This window comes from Zeugodacus cucurbitae, chromosome 5, assembly GCF_028554725.1.
Source record: "Zeugodacus cucurbitae isolate PBARC_wt_2022May chromosome 5, idZeuCucr1.2, whole genome shotgun sequence".
In the NCBI taxonomy this organism is placed as follows: Eukaryota; Metazoa; Arthropoda; class Insecta; order Diptera; family Tephritidae; genus Zeugodacus; species Zeugodacus cucurbitae.
Window position 1 is genome coordinate 35,127,282 of NC_071670.1, and position 12,492 is coordinate 35,139,773.

The 12,492-nt window shown below is 34.4% G+C and overlaps 1 protein-coding gene and 1 non-coding gene across 4 annotated transcripts in view; both read left to right on the forward strand.

Annotated features, from left to right (window-relative positions):
- Positions 1-12,492, forward strand: part of LOC105216426 (uncharacterized) — a 118,281-nt gene that overhangs the window by 62,103 nt on the left and 43,686 nt on the right. The window lies entirely within an intron of this gene.
- Trnap-ugg (transfer RNA proline (anticodon UGG)) lies at positions 11,379-11,450 on the forward strand. Its single transcript has one exon. It is a non-coding gene; the product is annotated as a tRNA-Pro (tRNA).

Genomic DNA, 12,492 nt, shown 5'->3' on the forward strand with positions numbered 1-12,492 from the left:
TGCTGCCGTTGAAGCTAAAGCCAGAAAAATGATTTTTATTATGATGAACAGGCTCCCCGCTTTTTTTGTTGTTGCTCTTCTTCTTCGAGGGTAGTAATTGTTTGGGTCTGACGAAAACAGCTGTGCACAAAAATATTATTGCTTAATCGATTAATACCTGCCAACTTTCATTTTCGTTGTTGCCGTACAAATATTCCTAAATCGTCAGTGAAATGCCTGCGCTCAGCATATTTGTTTTTTCACCTCCAATTTTTTTCCTGTACTCAAATAAAAATTCAATGGAAACCGTAAAAGCAGCAGCTCTCGGCGGCAACATATTGAAAGCGAATTAAAAATTCGTTGGTGCACAGCACTTACATGCATTCGTTTGAAGCACGTAAGCTGGCGTGTGGATGGGCCCACGGGGCGTATGAGTGTCATACCTGCATGCGCGCCGACACAACGTTTCAGCGTTTTATTGGTGATAAGCGCACCGAAACGCACACCCTGACACACGGTTGAACAGCCGCATTTATCCAAGCAGACACGGTTATGCTTTTTTCAAAAGAGAATATTAAATATACGCAATGAAAGTGAACACTAATTTCGTTATTAATTCAATAGCTCCAAAACTTTGCTGGAAAAACATAACCAAATTTAAAATGTGAATTTTCAGCACAAATTTTTGAAAGGCAATTAAACTAAAATAAACACAAGAGAAAGAAAAGAAATTAAATAAAAATATTTGTATGTTGCATCAAAAATGTTTAAATACTAAAAAAACACAGGAAAAATAAAAATTTCGGGTTTTACTAACATTTAAGAGGTCGTTGAAGCAAACATGGAATAGCATATTATCAATACGATTACCTGTATATAGCGCCATTTACTCTTTTCATGCATAAAGTGATTACCTACTGGCATTTATTGATATCAGCCAACATTGTAGTGTTAAAATGGACAAAATTGTTCGATTAAAAATGTTTAAATAAAAAAATAATATATTTAAAATTAAGGCAGATTTTATTTATCTTGAGGAGAACATAGTTAAAGTGAGCTAGCTTCCAGTTTGTCACACTTGCGTAGATTGCAACTTTAATTTTCCGTATTTAAATTTTCTGATATTTTAGTATCTTTTGTTAGTATCTAAGTAGTGTAGTGTAGTGAATATTTGTTTCAGTCTTTTAGAAGGTGGCAACATTAATATTATTTTAAGTATTTGTAATTTTGAAGTTTTAGTATTCAGTCAGATGGAAGGTAAGGTTAGGTTAGATTCATAGACAGCATGGTCAGCTAAAGAAGTCGGTACATTGTGATGCAAAAATACTCCTATATATGGAACGCTATGAACAACCTTACATATCACCGAAACGTTTTGAGCCTATCACAATTTTTTTGAGGCAACTAATGGTCATTCCAGTCGATCCGTTTGGTTCGCTATAATTATAGGGGGAGGAAATGGCTTGATGTTTCCACCTCGCCCGCCTCTATATAGCTAAGGCAATTAGGGTCCGTCACGATTCTTTAAATCATCGCATGCATGCCTATTCCCCATTTCCCACTGTTTAGTGAGTACTCCCACTATTGCGGCAAGTTTAACCTTTTTAAATAAAAGTAGTTCTGTAGTTCTGACGACACTCTGAGCCAAAGGTATATCGCAACCTAGCAGGTGGTGGTTGTTAGTCTCGAGAGGTTCATTGACACAGCGCTAGACCACAAGAGGACAACGGAGCTCGGACTCATTCTCAACTTCATCTCGAGTACATCTCGAGAATCGCTACATAGCTCACTGCTACATCTACATAACTCTTTAACGTTACATAACTCCTACGTCTTCAAATCATATTAAATTGTGAAATTCACTAGTGCGTGCATCCCATTCCACAGGTAATCTAATTTCATTCGAACTTTGTCATTCCGTATTTGCTTGTACTCCTATCGCTTTCTTTAGCACCTCAATTGGATTTGATTGGATTTTAACACACTCAATGCAGGAAATTACTGAAATAGCATGCCGGATTTTGGTATTGAACTGGCAACTGAATTGCTGAATTTATGACGAAGAGTACCTTATACGAGTTTGTCACTAAGAGAAAAGGGATTGCGTGTTAAATGTGAAAATGTCACAAGAAATGAAAATTAGAAATAATGTGAATAGGTACAGGAAAAGGTGTAGAAAATTTGAGTTGATATACGAGTATTTGCAATTATTGCAATAAGATTTGTCTAATATTTTTGAAAATTTGTTGCTACAGAAATGTGTATTTATAGAACAATATTACTGCCGATAAAAGCCGAAATCTAATTTATTAAGGTCCGATTAATATTGTGTTATTCACAAATGCTCAAAATAAAATTTTTATCGCTGAGGGATCTTAAATCACTCTAAGGCGCCTGCTACACGTTCAGTATTTATCGTGATATTTCCTGTATCGCGATATTTATTGAACGTTTAGCATGCAATATTGATGGATCACGATCCATATCACAAAATATTTAAATATTTTGAAATCCAGATCGCGGAACTGGGTCGCGAGATAAATATTGAATGTGTAGCATATTTTGTGATTTACAAGTCCGAATTGGTGAAATACAACAGTCCAAAATTTTAAAATTAACTTTATTCTAATAAATGAACATGAATTATACTGTTTACAATAGAATCTTTGCCAGAGCTATGCAACTCATCTGCCAAAGGTTTTTTGATAACGTCCAAATATTGGATACATATAATGAATTGCTGTGGGAGCAAAAACAATAGCCAAACATGATTTTCTTAGGTTTTCATCCGAAATTTTATGAAAAAATGTACGAAAAAAAAACAAATAAATTGTTTAAATATTTTTTCTTATGAAAACACTAAAAACATGGTATAAATATTGACGTAATATATCGAGCCTTTACCGCCATTTTAGCGTAAGCGACAAAAAAAATTTATTTTTTTTTTTCAATTATATATGTAAATGTCTGAAAAGCATTAATGTATGAGAAATTTCAAATTACTACCACATTAATGGTTAAAAGTATTTAAAAAAAACCTTCTCCTGTAAAGTTTGGTTTTGGCTAAAATGGCGGTAAAGGCTCGATATATTGAACGTCTAGCAGTCGCGAAGTAATCCATCAATATTCAATATAGATCGCGATCCAAATATCACGATACATATTGAAGGTGTAGCAGGCCCCTAAAAACCATACCGAGTTGATATAATTTTCACTATGGGAAGGCATTTAAAATATTTCATTAAAGGGGTATAATCGCTCTATATTTCATTATTATGTTGCTTGTTCGATTCACTACTCTCAAATAGAATAGAAAACACTCTCTACTACTCTCTCGAATAGAAAACATATAGTAGTGTATTCAATTTCTCACACCCCAAGCTGTTGGCTATTTGCCCGCAAGCGCTTTTCTATACAAGTTTCCAACTACTTGCGTGCTGTTAAGTTTATATTGGAAATCCTGTCTTCATCAGTAGGTATTAGATATCAGCTGATAAGTGCGAAACTATTAAAGCGATACGAATTTCACTTCCGGTTTGTTACGGCAAGGTCAAAGTTACGTTTCGCAGACATTTTAGTTTGTGTAAGGGCAAGAAACACAATAGATACAAATAACAATATATTGAAAATGAGTTTGCGGTGCTTGTCTTGCTACTTACTAGTTTCTTTGCGAACAAATAGACAAAGGAAAGTAAGAAATTGTCTTCGCATAATATTCCTAAGTATCGTTACAACTTTTCAATGCCTTTGCTGTGAGAATGTGAAAAACTATTAAGTTGTTTTCTTTGTATTGCGATGTAATCTGTTGTGCAACTTTTTGTTTATTTTAGCCGCTGGCATCTAGTACGAGTCTACCTATTTGAGAGTTTATAAACGAATTTGTTTATAGATTGAAAAATACACTTCTACGTTCTCGCCTAACAGTGATGTGGAGTGGAGTGTAACTAGAAAGACATTGTCGTATATACATATACTCACTTTTATCTCCTGTTTTGTCTATCAACTGACCTTTAGAATATCTTGTTCCATAACTTTGTTATGTGAGTATTTTACTGTTAGTTGTAGAGTAGTAGAAATTTAAAACATAACATAAACGTAAACATTGTCAACAAGAAACTTTAAATGGAAAAAAGTATCTACACAAGACTATTTGTAATGACATTGTAAAGTTCTTGTTTTATGCAACTAATTGACTGGAAATTATGGAAAGTTTTCTTTTAAAATAAACAGAAATTGTAATGGAAATTGTAGAAAAATTTAAATTTACTGAGATTCTTTAAGAATGTCAAGCAAAAGTGGTGAAAATAAATCAAGAAAAAAGGCCACACTTGATTTTGCGTATAAGAGGTTTGATTTCTTAACCGCAATTTAGTAGTCAACTTTCCGATGAGAGGTTTTACGATTTATCTGTTAATATTTATAGGATTTTAAAAATGCTAGAAATACTATAATACTCGATTTATTGTCAAAACTCTCTCATGATAGTCTCGTTACAGTGAACTTGAACCTATCAATCTCAGAACATGAGTTACTTTTGTACGAGGAATATAATTTATGCCAATAACTTCAGACAGGCTAATATAAAGAACTTTGAAAAGAAGATAAAAAATCATATACAGAACATAAAATGAAGCTTCAGATGAGTAGCAATTCGGAACAGAAACACATTCACTGAATTACGGTGTCTGCTTAGACCACAGCGAACATTCTCGTACATTTCACATTTCTCAATTACCATTTTGTAGATAACAGTATGTATGTATGTATGTGATTGGCGTTCAACCGTTTAGCCGGTTATAGCCGAATCGATGAGAGCGCGCCACTCCTCTCTTTCCTTCGCAGTTCGGCGCCAGTTGGAGATTCCAAGTGTAACCAAGTCGCTCTCCACCTGGTCCCTCCAACGGAGTGGAGGCCTTCCCCTTCCTCGGCTTCCTCCAGCGGGTACTGCATCGAACACTTTCAGAGCTGGAGTGTTTTCGTCCATTCGGACAACATGACCTAGCCAGCGTAGCCGCTGTCTTTTTATTCGCTGAATATGTCAATGTCGTCGTATAACTCGTACAGCTCATCGTTCCATCCATTGCGGTATTCGCCGTTGCCAATGTTCTGAGGTCCATAAATCTTGCGCAAAATTTTTCTCTCGAAAACTCCCAGTGTCGTCTCATCCGATGTTGACATCGTCCAAGCTTCTGTACCATAAAGCAGGACGGGAATGATAAGCGACTTGTAGAGTTTGATTTTGGTTCGTCGAGAGAGGACTTTACTGTTCTATTTCCTACTCAGTCCAAAGTAGCACCTGTTGGCAAGAATGATTCTGCGCTAGATTTCGAGGCTGACATTGTTCGTGTTGTTGATGCTGTTTCCCAGATATACGAAACTATCTACTACTTCAAAGTTATGACTGTCAACAGTGACGTGGGAGCCAAGACGCCAGTGCGCCTCTGTTTGTTTATAGACAGGGATATTTCGTCTTGTCCCCATTCACCTCTAGACCCATTCACTTCGCTTCCTTATCCAGGCGGGAAGAAGCAGTACTAACGGTGCGGTTGTTGCTTCCGATGATATCAATATCATCGGCGTACGCCAGGAGCTGTACACTCTTGTAGAAGATTGTACCTTCTCTTTTTTTAGGTCTGCAGCTCGAATTATTTTTTCCAACATCAAGTTAAAGAAGTCGCACTATAGTGAGTCACCTTGTCTGAAACCTCGTTTGGTATCGAACGGCTCGGAGAGGTCCTTACCAATCATGACGGAGCTTTTGGTATTGCTCAACGTCAACTTACACAGCCGTATTAGTTTTGCGGGGATACCAAATTCAGGCATCGCGGCATAAAGGCAGCTCCTTTTCGTGCTGTCGAAAGCAGCTTTAAAGTCGACAAATAGATGGTGTGTGTCGATCCTTTTTTCACGGGTCTTCTCCAAGATTTGGCGCATGGTGAATATCTGGTCAGTTGTTGATTTTCCAGGTCTAAAGCCACACTGATAAGGTCCAATCAGTTTGTTGACGGTGGGTTTAAGTCTTTCACAGAGTACGCTCGATAGAACCTTATAGGCGATATTTAGGAGGCTTATCACACGGTAATTGGCACAGTTTGTGGGATCTCCCTTTTTATGGATTGAGCAGAGCACACTGAGATTACAATCGTCAAGCATGCTTTATTTTGCAAAGAAGCTGATGCATGCACCTTATCAGTTCTTCGCCACCGTATTTGAATAGCTCAGCCGATAACAGTATAGTAAGATATAATTTATTTTATTGATTTCTGGTGGCAATTGTGCTCAAAAATATATTTTACCTATTTACTTTTCTGTCCATTTACGATAAAAAGTAATTAATTTCGTAAATTTAAGCCATCATCATTTTATAGATGTCAAACGTCCCTGATGCTTCAACTGTATGCTTTCATAATCCTATTCTATTTGATAACCGTACTGCAATAATATTGAATTTATGACGTAAATTTAAAGTGACAACTCATTTCAAAAATATCTTCGACATATGTTTATTTTAACCAGCTTGGTTTTAGCTTATCAATTAGTTTAAATAAATGATTTAAAAAAGGTGGCAATTTTTTTTGGAAAATATTTCAAACCTTGTACTATCTTAATTCCTTTTTATTGCATTAAATTGTTTGTAATCTTGTTTTGTCTTCATCATTTAATCAGTTGAATGCATATTTCAATTCACAATGAGAACAATAGCATTCGAAATATAAAGCCACTGAAAGCTAAAATGCTTTTAAAATAACATTCATACAAAGTTGCAGATTCTAATGAATTGTATTGTTTTATAATAAAAAAAGTATTTAATTTCATTGTGTCTATTTGTCATCAAATCGTATACATTACAAGGTTAATGGGTAAACAATTTAAATTATTCGTTAAGTGCTTTTCTATCGTTTGTTGCACTTTGCAGTGCCAGCTATAAATACACACGCTTGTGGAATTTTCAGCAAATATTTGCGTGACTTGTGCAAATGTAAATATTATTAATTTGTGATTTGTGTATTTATAGACAAATATTTATCAACGTAAAACGTAACTGAGTTTCGCTTTAAATGTAATATATTTGTTGGAAATTGATTCCTAACATATAATATAAATAAGCAAACCTATTTACATATTTGAATCACGTTCAGTGCAGAGAGGAAGTAAAAAAGCAACGCCACTTGAACTGTGATGGGCGGCGTAAGATGCCAATGTAATATGAAGGCAAACAAATAGAAATGTGTCAGATTTTTCATAACCCAGCAAACATTTTTGGAAAACGTACACCCAAACGATTTTCATGGATAGATAATTTAAAATAAAATAAAATTTTAAAATAAATAAATTTTTTTCGAACAGATAGTATGGCATTTAATTATAAAATCTCAACAATATTTTTAAATTTTTACAAAATGTCTTCAAACAAAGAAATATCACTAAAAACTCTAATAGTTCCAATACTAAACAAAAATATAAATAAAATAAATAAATGAGGGAATTGGCAAATAGTTTGACTTAATTCGCAAATTGAAGACTGTTTAAAATTCTAGTATTTTATCATCATAGCCGGACTTATCTCATAAACAAAGTAGTCTTATCGGTCACTTGAGGCTGTCGAACCATACCATTTATGGTGTCAAATGGCATCAAATTACTGAAGTTACCCATTACTGAATAAATACAGTCAAATAGATTATCATAATAAAATGGTTTACAACTTTATAATGATTTGTGCACAGTCCTGCTGGGATTATTTAGAGTTCACCATTTACTCAGTAATATTGGATTCATTTTCAGTTTTAATAAAGTGTGAAGCAATAATAACAAAAACTTTTTACTGTCACTCGATAGCGCATCTCTTGTGCGCTTGTATTGCATTGTAAAGGCAACGTCTCTAGCATTTGGCATTTATTGGACTTCATCCATCATATAAAAACTAAAAGTTCTAAGCCTCCTTAGAAAGGCGATAAAGATTTGTGAGAAGATTTATCACCGCACCGTATGTATATGAGTATACTCATCAGTGCTTATTATTATAAAGACGATTCTGTGATTGGAAAATTATAGTGACATCAAATGGATCTGATTATTAAATTGTACAAAATGAATGATTAATTTTATCAAAATAATTTTTAAACCATTGGACACAAAGGCATTGTAATTGAACCTGTAACCGATGTGAAAAATATGTACATTTCACTGAATATCAGACTATGGTTGGAGAAGTAGATAAACTGCAGTCATATCGGCTGGTAAGACCTAGAGGTGGTAGGAGGGAATACTTAGCTTATTACGGCTCTTTCTACAAGCACTATTTTAGACTTATTATTACTATTAGAGCTATATGAGTTCAAAAGCTTATGTTTATTACGGTTCATCCTCATTCATAGAGATAAAATACTGCGCCTTATGCATGGTATAATAAACATAAAAATAGATTTTGATTTTCAGATATTTACCTATAGAATTGTGCTTCAGCGGAGTTCTAAGTTCAAGTAAAGAACTTACACCATTTGCCACATTTAATTATGGCTTGGTAAAAACAGACTCCTACACCCGTTGAGATTACTATGATTTTCCGATTGAGATACTGTTGAGAAAAAATCTTCGAAATTTCAGAAATAAGTTATCTATATTTCAACAAAATATCATGTCAAACATCATGTAGTTGTTTATTGGGTATAAAGTATTTGCGATTTGAGTACATACCTAAAGTGTATCGACTTTTTTCCTGTATGCCTCATTTGACTGCGTGAATGTTTGTGCGTGCAAAACATATCTGCCGCACGCATTTATACACTTCAATGACTTCTCACATTTCGTGAAAATCGCGCCTATGCTTTGTGCAAGTATGTCTACGTATATATATACATATACATATACATGAATTTATATTATAGGAAAGCATTTTGCAGAGCAAATATTTATGCACGAGCGTACATTTCTATGTAAATAGGCACGAAAGTACAACCGTATGTAACCATGTGAAAATATGCTTCACCTCACTTATTTATTTATTTATATTTATTTTTATACACACTTTCGATGCTGATTATCCACGTTGATCACAATTTTATTACAAGCATTTTATTCGAAATGACTATAATTTTCTGCCACCTAGTACCTACGCAGTTTGTCTGCCGCAGTCTGTATTGTTGGCCTTATTGACTGCGGGGTCAACATAGCGGTGTAGTGCGTAACATACATATTAAGATGAAGGCATAAATTTATGGTTTTGTTGCTTTAACCACGACTTCCAGGCCTTGTGTTGTTACTTTGAGTTCACTGCTGTTGATCATACGCCCTGTCTACCAACTCGTCCTTGCGCCAGTGTTGTTTGCCATTTGTTATAAACGAATTTGAGTTGAATGTTATTGTGATTATGCGTTTAACAACGTTATTAATTTTGGCGAAGATGTCATTTATCTTTACTTACGTCGCACGCACACACACACACACACATACACATTTACATTTGCCAATTTGTATGGGTTATATTTTATATTGCTCGCTATGTATGTGCTTTGGGTTCGTTCGTTTATGTAGATAATTTGCCACAAATCGTTTAGGTGGTCCAACAGAAATCGACGTTCAATTCATCTATTATTTTGTTTGCTTTATTTGGTCATTTCACATCACCATGATTTACGTAATCGCGTAATCATCAATCGCCATCGGAAGCGTGCTGTGCTATTACAGAGCGTGCGCTGCATAGCAATTCAAGTACCAATAAATATTTATGAGACAATGAAAGAGGAATAAAAGGTCATAAATTTACTGATGTGGGAACAAATCCTGGAGGAATCATCATTTTACCTTTTAAATACAATAGACCATCAGGTGTCATATTTATAAAAATATAATAACATACGAGTATATAGTTTTATAGAGTATATTAGGTCTATAACTTTGCTTCCGCCGTTTTGCTTTTTGTAAATTTAAGGCTTTTTTTTGTATAAAAATGGTTGTTATTCAAAATATTGGCCTTCGCTAGCTACGATACTACTTTTGACCATCTTTCTGGCAGCATGCGTATTCCGTGCAAATGTCGAGAATTCGGCTCAAAAAGAGACATTTTCAGTTGAGAATAAGGTTGGGATGCAAACAGATCTCTACAAATATTTTGTTGGGTTAATGTTGACACAAATGTCCAAGATCGATAAAACGATTTAGTCGATTTAATCGAGCAGTGCTTGACCCTGGAGACATCTATTGGAAAACGACGGAAGTTGTAGACATAATATAATTTGATTTCTCCGACAATTGATGCTCAACAAATTGTAGGTCAAAATACGAGGACTATGGAAGCACTACCATGATGTTCATCAGAATATTTTTCATCCAATAATTATTTATATATTAATAGTTGCTTCCACTCTATCAAATTATTGTCGCCAAATTTAAATTCCAGATCTTTTAGTTTTGCTAAGGTATCACACATATTTTCTGACAATTTCCGTTTATCCGTTTATCGGGTATATGGGGATTTGAAGAAGTATTAAATAGATACAGAGACAGAGATAAATCATTATACGGAAAAGATTCCTACTGAATTTTTTTGGAAAATATGTATCCAGTTATTTTCGTTAAAAAAATTAGCCAAACCTACTGAGGCCGTAATATTCGATATCTGGGATCTACAAAAGTTATAGTCCGATTTCGATAAGCTTTAAATGAGCATTAGCTCAGCATATGTATATCGAAGTAGTGGACACAACTATTTCCAGATTTCAGCAGATTTGAGGCTAGTTGGGGGCGGGGCTAAGCCTACTTCACGAAAATTTTAGAAACGTAGATGGACTTTCGTATTGTGATTCTAAGTAATAAATTGTGTTTCCATAGCTTAATTGTTGGCTTACTTATTGCACTTGAAAGATTTTTGGTTAATAGTCAACCTGATCACTTGATTATTCTTGACATACAAACAGCCGTTATGAGAACAAAAATATTATACTCTGTGCAACATGTTGCGGGAGTATAAATATAATATGTGCACAAATTTCTAAATATTTAAAAAATACACACATTCTTCCACATCCGTAGTGTAAAATGCATATTAGACCAACTGTTCAAGTAAGTGTGAGAAACATGTTTTGTATTTGTAATGAAAGTGAATTGATATTTTTTTATTTACCTTAAACATTTGTTTATAGTAACAAATGTATATATATACGTGCTTGTAACTGGTGCTGCAACTTTATCAAAAAGCATGTGGTACAAAGGAACGGAAAAGATATCAGAAAACTAGTTTGAAAACATGAATTTTAAATTATTGCAGCAACAAAAACAAATATACAGTTGAAATAAACTGTAGCCTGCATGACAAAGCCAGCAAAACCATTGATGAAGATGAGCAACAATGAAGACCGAAAATCAAGCTAAAAGAAAATGCAGAAAGAGTTAAATCAAGCGGCTCAATGGTCTAGGGGTATGATTCTCGCTTTGGGTGCGAGAGGTCCCGGGTTCAAATCCCGGTTGAGCCCAATCTATTTTTTGTTTAAAATTTTTGGAAATACTTTTTTTTTATAATACGTTAACGGTATTTTGATACAGTTATTTATTACATATATTATTTTAGTCAAACTTTGCTCTAAGCGAGTCAAATTTTGTGCTTCAGAATTGATAATTTTTAAAGTGTTTTTTACATACTACATCATTTCTTTATTTTAAGTTGAACATTGTTAAAATTGGTTTAATTTCATGGTTCAGAGTAGAGCGAAGAGTCACGAAAGTAACCTCAGAAAACTAGATGGAACTATTTATTACATTCGGGTATTCTTATTTTGCAATAATTTGAAACCTAAAATTCCCGATAATTGTTAAATAAAAAACTCAATTGCAGAGTATGATATGTTAATCATCGCCATAAAAAATACTTTCACTTAAGCATTTTTTTGGAATGAGAGTTGTTTCCAAATTTTATCTAAGCTTAATCTGCTCAAAATCTCAAGTTTGCGAAATGTTTGGATTTTATAGCAATATGGCTTATTTCGTTCTTGGTATAAGTAACGTATGTACTTCCCTAAATAAAAGCGGCAGCGGCAGATGACTGTCAAAAAATGTCTATGCAATTTGTATGGCGCATACCGAAATAACGGAGCGACAGAGCGTTCAGTAGTAAAGTTGGCTGCGAAAAACGAAATTTTTCTGTACAATAAAATTTCACAACAACAATTCTAGTAAACATTTTGATATTAGACGTAAAGTTGCGCTTTTATTTAGGGATGGCGCATCGACGTTAACGCTGAGCAGTAGAAAACGTTCCGCTCAACGCTTTTTTTTAGGAAAGGCAGTTACTAATAGTAGAAAAATTCTTCCGAAAGACTTTACAAAGATGTAAGCAGAATTCATAGCTCACCCGGCTCAAAAGATATTGCGAAGAATAGTTGTCTCGAATGCATTAATTGCTTTCTTATCGTCCACATTTGAGCACCGTATAATTGGACGGGAAGGATGAGAGTCTTATAGAGCGTTAGTATTGTTCGTCGAGAAAATGCCTATGTGCTTTCTATGCTGGTCCCGGAA